The following is a 13735-nucleotide window of genomic DNA, read 5'->3' on the forward strand; positions in this document are numbered from 1 at the left end:
GGGAGTTAAATGAGGAGGGGGAAAGCCAGTGATAAGGGAATGGAATAGGAATTTTTTTTTTTTTTTTTTTTTTGAGACGGTGTCACCGCTCTGTCGCTCAGGCTGGGGTGCAGTGGCGCGATCTTGGCTCACTGCAGCCTCTACCTCCCGACCCCAAGCGATCCTCCCACCTCAGCCTCCAGCGTGGCTGGGACCACAGGTGTGTGCCATCACGCCCGGTTAATTTTTTGTATTTTTGATAGAGACAGGGTTTCACCGTGTTGGCCAGGCTGGTCTCGAACTCCTGGACTCAAGTGATCCGCCCTCCTCGGCCTCCCAAAGTATTGGAATTACAGGCGTGAGTCACGGCTCTGGCTGGAGTTGGATATTCATAACAGTTTTTTTTCTTGGGTAGTGTGTTAGATGCAAGACACTGTTTTAGGCATTGCAGGAGTTTTGGGTTTTTTGGTTAGTTTGTTTAGATGTAAAAAGTGTCAAAAAAATGGAATTACATTGAATTTGAGGGAAAGCATACAAATATGAAAGGTTAAACTTCAAAGGACACACTTCCAGCTTCGTTGTCCAATGTGTGGGATCGAGAGAGGACCGAGTTCAAAAGACTTAAGGAGTAGGGACCTACCTTACCAAAGGAAAGGAGGGAGGGGTTGGGAAGGTGGGGCGGATAGAAAGGATTAATCAGGTTGGGCAAGTTTTATTCTGTTATATAAAGATATAAAACTCTTAAATTTGATTTGTTTTCTACTGTTAATCTAAATCTGAGTTTCTTGGTGAAATTGGGAGGAAAAAAGTGAAGGATATCTAAAATTAGATGGTATCTTTTAAACCATTCCCTGAGGTTGTTTTCTGTATAGTAAACTGATAATCTGATTGGCTGAGAAATGCAAACAAAACCAAACTCCAATGCTGTTTCATTCATTCATTGTGTTGAATCTTCAGATATATCTAACACTTGACACCCTCTCCTACCACAGCTCTACAAAAACCCCTAATTTGTGCAATAGGCCCTACCACAGCAAGGCCTGCAAAGCAGGTGCTGTATATAATGCGCTCCTATTTGATAGCTGAGTACTAGAAGCCTTTTGCTATTCAGACTCCAGGTCCATCAATCTCTGGGTGCAGTTGTCCTCTGGGGCTCTCCTTTAGCCCCCACCACCTCCTCTGCTCCCTGGGGCTCTTCTCCCACTGGACTGGTTCAGTAGGAATAACAATCTCTCCTTCCTTGGTTAACAACAATAACAATTTATTGTGGACATGTGCCCATAACAATTTAATTATGGGCATATATCAAAGCTTAATTATAATCATGCTCCAAGATCAAAGCCAATTCCAAAATTTCTCTCAGCAGAGACATTTACAGAGAAAAGATAAGTGGCCAGCCAGGTGCAGTGGCTCGTGCCTGTAATCCTAGCGCTTTGGGAGGCCGAGGCGGGCAGGTCACCTGAGGTCAGGAGTTGGAGACCAGCCTGGCCAACATGGCGGAAACCCGTCTCTACTAAAAATACAAAAATTAGTTGGGTGTGGTGATGCGCATGTAATCCCGGCTACTTGGGAGGCTGAGGTAGGAGAATCGCTTGAACCCAGGAGGTGGAGGTTGCAGTGAGCGGAGATCAGCCTGGGAGACTGAATGAGACTCCATCTCAAAAAAAAAAAAAAAAGGCCAAGGTGGGTGGATCACTTGAGCTCAGGAATTGGAGATCAGCCTGAGCAACATGGTGAGACCCATCTCTACTAAAAATATACATACACTCAAAAATTAGCTGGGCATATGTACCTGTGGTGCCAGCTACTCTGGAGGCTGAGGAGGGAGGATCAGTTGAGCTCTCGGGGATGGGAGAGGAGGAGCAGGCTGTAGTAGGCCATGATCGTGCCACTGCACTGCAGCCTGGGTGATAGAGCATGTCTCGAAAAGACACAAAGAGAAAAGTAATTTTATTTAAAGGTTACTAAATTCTTGACTGACAGTGGGTGGGAAGGGAGCTCATTTCCCCAGAAAATTTCTTATCCAAAAATTACTTATTTTTTAAATCTAGAACACTTACTTCTTCAAAGAAAAATTTACAAATTATATCAGGTAAAGGTTCAATCCCAGATCAAATTTGGGGTAATTTTTCTTTACTTTTGATGATCCTAAAGAAAACTCCTTTTTTTTTCATTTCAAGTTTTTTTTAATCCTTAAAGCCGACTTCGTAGCTAACAAAAATTACAAAAGATGAGGTTTAAAATGTTTCAGAATCTTAGAAAATATCTTAGAACCACAATCCTTGACCTGTGTAATTCATCTTTTCCTTAGTTAGGAACCAGAAGTTGTTTGAAGTGCAAGCGCTTTCCCCACCACCATTTGCATCCTTGTGCAAGGTCTGGACTATAGTTTTTTAGCATCTATTGTGTATCAGGCACTTGACATAACATCAACTCATTTATTCTTCACAACAGCCCTGGAAGTGGTGGCACCAATTATTTATACCTGTTTTACAGATGAAGATAATTGAGGTCTCAGAGAAATCAAGTATCTACTTCTCAGTTTTTTCAACTACAGATTATTATCTTTCTGGCATATGATTTTTTTATGTTAATGAGAGGAATTTTTCTAGATTTTCATCTATTTCTTGATTTGGTTTGAACACTTTGAAATATATTTTAAAAGGTTCTTAAAGCTTCAGTGACTTATGCAAAAAAAGCTTCAGTGACTTATCTAGAAAATGAAAGAACCCTGATTCAAGTCCAGGTCTTCTGACTCTGAAACTTGGGTTTTTTTGCTACACTAAAAAGGAATCAGGCTGTTTTGCGTCATTTGATTTTTCCACTATTTGAAAAAAGGATATGCTTCTTAGAACCTCCAAGCTATTCTTGGTTCACACACATATTCTTTGGCACTGGAAACATTTTTTTAAATGATTTTCTTCTTGATCATAAAAGTAATACAGTGGTTGTTCAATATGTGGAATATGAACAAAATCCAAATCTCTCATAATCCTCCTGCTTAGAAAAGGCCATGATACAGATTTTGGTGTATTTACCTTGAGCTTTTGTTTATAAGGCATAGGCATTTTAAGAACTGATATCCCATTATACCATATATACTTTTCTTTCTTTCTTTTTTTTTTTTTTGTTGAGACGGAGTCTCGCTCTGTCGCCCAGGCTGGAGTGCTGTGGCCGGATCTCAGCTCACTGCAAGCTCCGCCTCCCGGGTTTATGCCATTCTCCTGCCTCAGCCTCCCGAGTAGCTGGGACTACAGGCTCCCACCACCTCGCCCGGCTAGTTTTTTTTTTTGGGGGTTTCACCATGTTAGCCAGGATGGTCTCGATCTCCTGACCTCGTGATCTGCCCGTCTCGGCCTCCCAAAGTGCTAGGATTACAGGCTTGAGCCACTGCGCCCAGCCAGCCTATACTTTTCTATATATAAAATATCTGCCATACTTGTTTTGCCAGTTGCAGTGCTATTATCACTTAAACTGATAGTGTGAGTTGGCTTATTTTACATCAATGTCTTCCTAGAGTAAAATTTTGAAAAAGAAAAATAGAAAGCCATATATAGACTTTATTGCATTGCTTCTCAGTCTTTTGGCTAAGATCAAATGTAGACTTTATTGTAAACTTTTTGTTAATTACCTTGAATACTTTATAATACCTTTTGTGTTTTCTAGAAAAGAAAAAAAAAAACACCTACTATAGTTGTTTCTCTTGTTTTACCCCCAGGATTTCCCCTTGGGATTGGTTAATAAGAAACATGGAACATTTTCCCATGGGGATGTAGCTGGTATTAATGTAATGGAGATGTTAGTTATTACCAGGGACACAAGTTTAAACTCTGGTTACCTGAACAAGAAAGGCAGGAAGGAGCTCTCGGCACCTTACTGCATTGCAGGTCTAATAGTTACGCTTTTGCTTACCATCTGGCAGCTGGCTGGAAGATCTAGGAGAGAAAATGCTTCTGGGTTTTTTTCTTCTCAGTTTCTGCTATGTTCAAGATATGTCTTGCTTGTTCTTTCTATTTTAACACTTTTCTAATATATTTCAGGAGAAAATATTATGGAGAGATATCAAGCAAATATATTTGAAATACAGTAGAGTGCTTAGAATACTAGTTTAGTAGGTTCCTTCACCAGATGACTTGTGTACCATTTCTCATTTTAAAAGGTTTTCCTATAAGTAAGCAAAGAAGTGTTTTCTAAATAAAATAGTAAATAGTTGTTTGCAACATTATTAAAGTAATTTTTAGCGTAGCTTTCTTAATTTGTCTTTTCTTTGAGACCGAATTTGCTACCATAGCTTTGAATTATCTCTCTCTCTCAAAATTTCAACTTTTGGTGTTAGGGATGAGGAAAAGAAAGCTGCTTAGTATTGTGGCTTTTGCTGTATTTGCATAGACTGCATCTTGTTTTTCTCAAAATTTAAAGGTGCTTTAAAAATTAGTAACAAAATTACAATACTTATTCCTTAGTTCTGATGAACTGATGAGTTTGAGTTATTTCATTTTCTTTTTTTGTTGTTTGTTTTTTTTTGGGGAGGAGTGGGGATGGAGTCTCGCTCTGTCGCCCAGGCTGGAGTGCAGTGGCGCGATCTCAGCTAGCTGCAAGCTCAACCTCCTGAGTTCACGCCATTCTCCTGCCTCAGCCTCCCCGGTAGCTGGGACTACAGGCACCCGCCACCACACCCGGCTAATTTTTTGTATTTTTAGTAGAGACGGGGTTTCCTCGTGTTAACCAGGGTGGTCTCGATCTCCTGACCTCGTGATCCGCCCGCCTCGGCCTCCCAAAGTGCTGGGATTACAGACGTGAGCCACTACGCCCGGCAAGTTATTTCATTTTCTAAGTTTAGCTCTAAAGGAAACACCTGCAACTAAAACTGTCCTTTCTGAGGGAGAAAATGGTGTGCACTGTGGTGTGCTGGCAGACAGCTGCCAACCGCTTCGAAAGTGTGTTCTTCCCTCCTTCTGAGTCCTCTCCTCATAGCTATGCAAAGCGCTGTCCTTCTGTCTCTACCTTTCTTCTTGTGTCGCATATCCTGTCATCCCAATTTGTCATTCCCTGGACCCCTTTTAGCCACTTGCTGATTGATGAAACTTGGTCACCAGCAAACTAACCTGAACAGCTTAGAAGTTTGCTCTTCCTTGGGAGTAGTTTCAGCTTCAAAAGTCAAGAATTGTCTGAGTTCAATACTTTTAAACAAATTTGTATTTTATTCACAATTATGGCATCTACAAACTTCCAAAAAATAATGTCATAGATATGAGAAACATTCTTCAGTCTCCAGACAATGCTCAGCATATACATGATTTGTGAAATTCTTAAAGTAATTCTGCAGCCACAGGGCATTTCGACAATATTATTAATGTCTTCAGAACAATCAGTACTACACTGCTTCACATTAAAACCCAAGTTACAATTATAGGCAAACTTTGAATGATAACCACATTCTCAAAAGAAGTCAACTTCTCAAAAGTAGTCCTGTACTTTTTTCAGCACTAAACAACCAGAAGGTATAGGTATGCCACAATCTGCCTTCTAGCATCTTGTGAGAAAATACTGGGGCCAGTTTAACTTCTCTGGGGAATTCAAGTTGGGTTTAGGTACAGATGCTGGCTGGGCGTGATGGCTCACACCTGTAATCCCAAAACTTTGGGAGGTGGAAATGGGAGGATCGCTTGAGGCCAGAAATTCAAGACCAGCCTGGCTAACATGGTGAAACCCTGTCTCTATACAAAAAAAGTTGGGGGAGGGGTGGGTACAGATGCTCAGATGCTATTAAATAGTAATATATATCATATATGCAGAATGGAAAGCAAAATTTTTCCAAAAATATCATTTCTCAGAAAAGAGAGTCATCTTGTGTTTTTGTCTTTGTCCTTTTTGAACAAAATACTCTTCAGGAAGACAGTAAGTCTTGAAAGGGCCACAAGCAATAGAAGTTTTCTATCTTACAAAGGTCACCTAGCAAAATCAGGGGGGAAAAGGCAAAGACATATTTATTAATTATTCCTGAGGGTATGACCTTGGATAACAAGTATTGGAGATCATTAAGTGGGCTTTTAAATAATCATTGAACACAGAAATACAAGAAGTACTTATCTGTGGTGATTATGAATATGGAGGAAAAAAAACTCTGATGTTTAACAAATAGTTCTTGAGATGTAGTAAAATCTCCACTGACAGCATTCTACTCAATTTAAGGCATGCTCTACCTTAGATAGCTAGGAGGGAACTGTTAGAGGACTCAGAATGTTGTTTCAGTGATGATAAAGACCCAGTTGTAAACAATGCATGTGAAGTATTTGAATAAAATTTTTTGAGGAAAAAGCAGTTTTTCTAAATTAGTACCATTTGCATAATTTGTGATATTACATGTAAATGAGTATTTAAATGCTGAATCAATAAATGGTTTAAATAGACTTAAAATTATTTACATTCATAAAAGTTTACATTTGAATTATAGGTTAAATAATGTAGACTTTTAAAGCTGCATAATCAAGTTGGAAAAAATACTGACACTTGGGGTATTGATGTGTATGTAGGTACGGAGGATGCAAGAAAGCTCCCCTAGGTGATTGCAACCCTAATCCCCCACCATCTCCCTTCCCTATCCCTTAACAACTACAGAGAAAACTGTGTCTCCCAAATTATGAGAATTGTCTAGGGTCATTATTTAAAAATACAGATTTTTGTATTTCTCCCTGGAGATTCTGATTCAAGGAGACCAGGATGGGGTTGAGAATCTGCATCCTTAAGCACTCTAGATGATTCATAAAATCAGGTAACTTTGGAAAATACGGGCCTAGAGCATTAAATGAAACAGTACTACGTGTATTGGTGGCACTGTGTATTGCACCTTATAAACCTAAGTGAATTCCTTCCTCTCCCACTGAGATGGAAAGATACATAGGACTGGTCTCCCTTTACTGTACTGCTTCCCAGGGAAGAGAAGCAAAAGCCTAATTACCAAGGCCACTTTATAAGCGGTCTGGGAGAAGGCCAGAACTAGTTCCAGGTTATTGGCTATCTAGGTGAGGAAAGTTGAGTACTACAGGGCTTAGCTCTCTGCAAAGCCAGAGGAGAGAAAACTAAGTAGGAGCCTGAGGAACTTAGGTAATAATGAAAGCAGGAGGCAAACAAAAGCAGCTTATAGGAATGGAATTCTCCATGCGGTGATGAGGGTTAGCATGGGACTGAGGTTAATAGTTGGCCTTTCATGAGTGGGGGCTTGGTTTCATGACTCAATTTTGGAAGAATAGAATAACCCTGCTGGCCCCAGAAGCGTATTAGTAAAGATTGAGGAAGCAAGATGGGCAAGGTCTCAGGCAGCTGGACACCAGTTAATGCCCCCACCCTCCTGAGTGTAGTCACTGGATCAGCTTCCTTTCAAAATAGCACAAAAGGGCAAACTCATGGATTCTTGATGATAGATAAGATCAATGTCATCTGAATTAACAAAGGACCCCTTAGGAGTCAGACATGAGCCCATGAGTCACTAAACTCCATGTAACACTATCATATTATAGTCAAGAATAGAGTCTATAATAATAATGATCCTCTCAGGCCTACAACCCCATCCACCCTTTACCCCTAATCAACCCAGCATACAAAAATACCCAAGAATGACAGTGAGAAGAAAAACCACTCTAGTAAACACTAGAAAGTCGTGATCAAATGAAAGAAAAATTCAAAAACTTACTCAGAATTTCCCATTTGTTAAGATCTCTTAATTAACAGAGAAGGAAACTATTTTAGGTTGGAAAGAAAATCCTTAGATATTTCTGATCTGGCCAATGGGTTCATTCTAACACTGCTTTACAAACCACAGGTTGTGACTCATTAGTGGATTGTGAGACCTTTTTAAAAAGCAAATGAAAGAGAAAATGCCAGAAAGCATTGCATGTGGAAAGGATATAACTTGGTAAGTTTTTTTTTTTCAGTAGTATTTGTATGAGTGTGTGATAGTTTGCAATGTGAACTGTATTTATTGTTGCTCACAGTAACAAGTTTAAAATGGATTTCACAAAGGTGCACCACAGTTCTGTCCCAGGGCAATTTTACATAGCGTTCAAACATGGCTTCAGTCATGGGTTCACATGGATGTTCTGCTTTTTAAAGATGGTTTAGTTTTTCAAGATTGAATATGAGAACCACACTTCACCTCAGCTTTAACTGCTAGATCATTTATTGAAACCATAAATGTAATATTCTACAAAGAAAAGACTGTTGACTTGTAAATATTTGTTGCACTGTTCTTATTGTTTTGGATTTTTTTTTTTTAAATCATGGAATTAAGTTGTTCCTTAGAATAATATGGTACTCCAAATTGGTATCTCAAAATCACCAACGAGACTACTAGAGAGTATATTTTCACTTTCCCAGGACTATTGCAAAATACTGATGATACAACTGAAATAAAATCACTGCCTGAACTTAACTGTAATTTATGATAAAAGTAGATCTTTTGAGGACCTCTAGGCCAACTATGACACATTTTAAAATCACTCAGTCTTTCAAAATTCTAAATGATGTGAAAGAGTTCTGCATTTACCATCAGATTGTTTTCACATATTCTACTGTTAAGAGAATATTGTTCTCACATATTCTACTGACATGTTAAGAGAATATAAACATTCTTAGGCAACACTCTTATTAATACTTCCCTGGTACAAACAGATTGAAAAGGGTAGAAAAGTAAAATAAACTTTTTTTTTTTTTTTTTTTTTTTTTTGAGACAGACTCTCGCACTGTCGCCTGGGCTGGAGTGCAATGGCATGATATCAGCTCACTGCAACCTCCACCTCCTGGGTTCACACGATTCTCCTGCTTCACTCTCCCAAGTAGCTGGGATTACAGGCACATACCACCCACCACACCTGGCTAATTTTGGGTATTTTTAGTATACACGGGGTTTCACTATGTTGGCCAGGCTGGTCTCGAACTCCTGACCTCGTGATCTGCCCACCTCAGCCTCCCAAAGTGCTGGGATTACAGATGTGAACCACCATGCCCGGCCAAATAAACTTTTTATTAAATCTAATTCTGGAAATGACATTGATGTCATAAATGTATTAAGCTGGAAAAGTATGAATATTAAAATAACATTTAAAAATTCCTACTTTTAAGATAATTCACCTCTAATTACAAGGAAAACACTACACATCAATAAACATTTCCAATTTACAGCCTATTTCTATTTAGTCTTAAATTAATGGTAAATATAGCTATTGATCTATTGGTTGAACAACTCAATTTCTTGGATGTTAGCTATTATTATCCATGGTCTCTGCTGCACACAATGGTAAAGTCCTACACAAGTGCAGTTCTAAAAACTGACATCTATAAGGGCCTATCAAAAATTAGTTTATTTTTCATTATTTTTAGATATTAAAATCCTTTTATCTCCAGTATCTGCCTTTTAGCCATTTCAGTAGCACAGAGTCTGGAATATAATTGGAACCCTATAAATGTCTGTTGGATAAAAGAACATTGTTAATTTCTCTCAGAAAGTCACACCATCATAGGATATTTAGCAATGATTATTGACAAAATAATCAAAACTCATGGCTCCTTTTATTTACCCTACACTCTTGGGCATGCTTGTCCTCAACACATTGCGGGAGAATGAAACAAGTCTGGAGATGCAGCAAGGCCAGGGAGCAGGTCTTGTGAACTTTGCTAAGGAATTTGGGCTGATATCTAGGAGTCATGGAGAGCTTCAGACCTGGAGAGTATTAAGCAAGGAAGCTTAAGAAGGTCAGGAAGCAAGGAAGGTCAGAATTGTAGTGGTTCAGAGAGGCCACTCGGGGTCTGTGTGAAGGATGGATGGATTGGTGGATGAACGGATGGGATAGAGACACTTGTTAAACAGCTACTAAAAGGTCTGATGCAGTTGCTCATGTCTATAATCCAAGCACTTTGGGAGCCCAAGGTGGGAAGATTGCTTGAGCCCAGGAGTTTGAGACCAGCCTGGGCAACATAGCGACATTCCATCTCTACAAAAAAAAAAAATTAGCCAGGTGTGGTGGTGCACACCTGTAGTCCCAGCTACTGGGGAGGCTGAAGCAGCAGAATCATTTGGGCCTAGGAGTTTGAGGTTATGGTTCGCTGGTATCGTGCCACTGAACTCCAGCGTGGGCAACAGAATGAGACTGTCTCTTAAATAAAAAAAAAAGCTACTAAAATCCAAGTAAAAGGAGATGGTGGTCTAAACCAAGACAGCGGCAGAGGAGATGGAGAGAACAGATTCAATAGACCTTTGTAAGGCTGAGCTGAAAGAACCGAGTGACTGACTGCAGGTAGGAGAGGAGGGAAGAGTCAAGAATGAGGCCCAAGTGTCTGGCAGAACTACAGGGAGGAAAGTCATACCATCATAGGAGATTTAGCAAGAAGGAAGCCAATTTTAGACATGTTAGATTTGAGGCTCTTCACCTATAGAAGATTCTAGCAAAGGCATGCTAATTGCAATTTAAGATATAGATCTGAAGGTCAAAAAAGAATTAGGATGGAAACATACCTTTTTGGATTTTATTCCAGATCAGTATTTTATTTTTTTACACATATTGAAATCTCAAGGTAAAAAGTTGAATACAGTTAAGACCAAAGGCTTACTTTCTCTTAATTTTCTGAGCTTGAAATATAACTATTGCCTATTAGAAAACCAAATGTCTGTAAAAGGTATTTACATTATCTTTAGATATTTAGACACTTAATACCATCTTCAGCATTAGAGCTATTTAATGGATTAGGAATAAAAATACACGATCTTTGACTTTCTTCTCTGGGTGAAGTACATTTGGAAGACTGCTCCTATTGGTTCTATAAATATGTCAGGGGAGCTCATGTAAGAATAGATATTTCTTTCTCAATATGCCAGCATTCACGCCCATGTAGTAATGTAGTAGTTTAGGTGGATAAACTCCAATGAATCTGGTGGGCTCTGATAGACTCTCCTGAATACCGCCCTCCTTTTGCATCCTCAAATGGCACACCCCATAGTCTTAGTCCACCAGACAAATCCTCCAAGTGCCCCTTTCATATTTGTGAAAGGAAGGTGTTTTTTGAAAACATTTGGTGAAGCTGCTTACAGTTGTAGTTGGGAGAGTGGGCTTACTAGCTATATGATCTGGAGCAAGTTATTATTTCATCTTTTTGACCTTGGTTGCCTCATCTGAAAAACAGAAATGGTAACAGTACTTACCTCTTGGATTTATGACTTTTAGTTATGCAAAAGTACTTCAGAGCAGTGCCTGGGGCATATTGTGTGTACTCAATCAGTATCTAGTACTACTAAAGACTTCTGTTGAAGACAAAATTTTCTTTCTCTTAAGCTCAACATCACTACTGATGTAAAATCTTGGAAATAATTATTTCAGATCAGGTTTTCCAATCAGAAACAGGATTTCATATTTGAGATATAACACCTAATGCTAGCCCCTCTCTGAGAACTCCTAGGGGATCTGAAAAAGGTCATTGTAGGATGGAATCTTACTAAGCAAAGTTAAGAATGATAAGGTGAACTGTTAGGAAAAGGATTTCCATATGACTAGGGGATTAGGGCCACAGCAGCAAGAATTAGTATCTGAAGTTTACTAAAGTAACAGTTCTACAGCCCTAACTGGCATGTACCCATCAAAAATGTGGAGATGTAAGAGAGCTTAAAAATACAACCATAAATTAAAGTAGTGAGATTTATCATCATTTCCATAAAAGGAGAGCTGGTTAATCAGGACAAGTAAATTTTACCAAATGGATGTAACAGGGCCAATGAAACAGTGACATACATGTATGGTAAGCAACCTCAGAAACAGGAAAGGCTGTACTTCCTCTTCACCAAAGAGACCATTCTGCTCCCAGAAAGTTTGGTTATGAATACCCTTGAAATGAGAGCTTTACCAAAGCATGAACCCAGGACACATGCTTTTAAATTGGCAGTTAACATTCCTGAAAGCCATGGCTTAACAATGGTTATAAGTGATGTACTGCTTAAAGTAAAACATGAGCTATACCTGATTACAAATTACATCCAGTCTGTACAAGTTGTGTGCATACCATACTTTAATAACCAAGACAATTCAGCTGTTTTTCCAGAGTATATTTCAGAGTTGGCATATAACCCGTATGTAACAATATTGCTATGATTTTAGTCATATTTAAGGGTCCAAAATATGTTCACAAAAGAACAGTTTGTGAATGTCAACCAGTTTTTGCTTTATATTCCTTCAAAAACATTCCACCCTGGTCATTCACACTAATCTACATCACTGAAAATAACCAAAATAATTCACAGTCTCACCTCTATGTAAAAGTTCTAATTGACTCAAAAGGCAAAGGACTGCCCTGCTTTTGAGGAAGGAAACCTGCAAGGCAAGTTCTCAATCCCTAAAACCAAGCAAAACCGTTCCAGTGCAGTTGCTGTAGCCATGTATTTAGGCTTCGTATTTATAGAATTAAATTTGAGAATGAAACATGGCCATACACATTGCAATAAGCTGCCTCCCATATCAAAAATACAATGCAAAATGACTTGAAGACATTTCCAGTAACACATATTTGAAAAACTGAATGCTTAGAAATAACTCCTGCATCTTTCTTTAATTAGGAAGTCATTGCCACACTTACAAAGTTAGAGGCAGTAATCTATATTAGCGTGTGATTAATCAAAGAGTGCACTTACTACCATGAACTTGGGCCCTATGTCATAGAATTATTTTTGCCTTTCCCCCAAAGAATCATTTGCTCTTGAAGTAATAGGCTTTTTAAGGCACATTTTAACAAAAACCCATCATATACCCAGCTTAAACATGGAAGCTCCACCTGGTTATAGTAATAAATATACCTAAGTAATGTGTGATTTACCAAATAGGCTAGTGTCTCTAGCTTGAGGATAAAGTCATATTAGAAAACTGATTCTTCATTTGCTTATTCAAAGTGAAACAACATGTAAAAAATATTAGAGAATTAGATTTATAACAATAGCCCATAAGTGCCAGGTCTGTTGGCAAAGGTCCAACAGGATATAGCTCTGGAGATTAGGGAGCCCTGGGCTCCTAACCATCCAGGTTTCAGAGTAGGAATCATGAGGAAAGGAGTTAGGTCACCTTAATTATTTTTAGAAATCTTTCAAAATGCACAGACCCTTGGGAGGCTCAAACCTTAAACCCCAACCAGATATCATCTTAAATTCAGTTACCAGCTTCAAAGAAACAGGACTTGGGGAGAGGAAGGAGAGAGGTTGGAAAGAAGCCACAGAGAGAAGTGGGAAAGTTTAGGCTGGGCGCAGTAGTTCAGGCCTGTAATCTCAGCATTCGGGGAGGCCAAGGCAGGAGGATTGCTTGGGACCAGGAGTTTGAGACCATCTTGGGCAACACAGTGAGATCCTGTCTCCACAGAAACAAAATTTAAGAATTAGCCAGGCGTGGTGGTGCACACCTGTAGTTCCAGCTACTAGGGAGGCTGAGGTGGAAGGATCCCTTGAGCCCAAGAGGTAACAGTGAGCTATGATTGTACCAATGCACTCCAGCACAAGCAACAGAATGAGGCCCCCTCAAAAAAAAAAAAAAAAATGTTTCAAGTATAAGTTGCTTTGGGGACTTTATATATTTTGCTAGGACCAACTTTGATGTTCTTAGGAGGCTCTGCTTTAAAAAAAAAAAAAAAAATCTCATTTTCTAATTCCCCACAAGCATGCCTTAGGGTGCTAACCCTGGAGGAGCACATAAAATCTAGTTGGAATGATTTAGCATAGGTGTAGATTTAGGACTCT

The sequence above is a fragment of the Colobus angolensis genome, unplaced genomic scaffold, assembly GCF_000951035.1.
Source record: "Colobus angolensis palliatus isolate OR3802 unplaced genomic scaffold, Cang.pa_1.0 Scaffold203, whole genome shotgun sequence".
NCBI classification, from domain to species: domain Eukaryota; kingdom Metazoa; phylum Chordata; class Mammalia; order Primates; family Cercopithecidae; genus Colobus; species Colobus angolensis.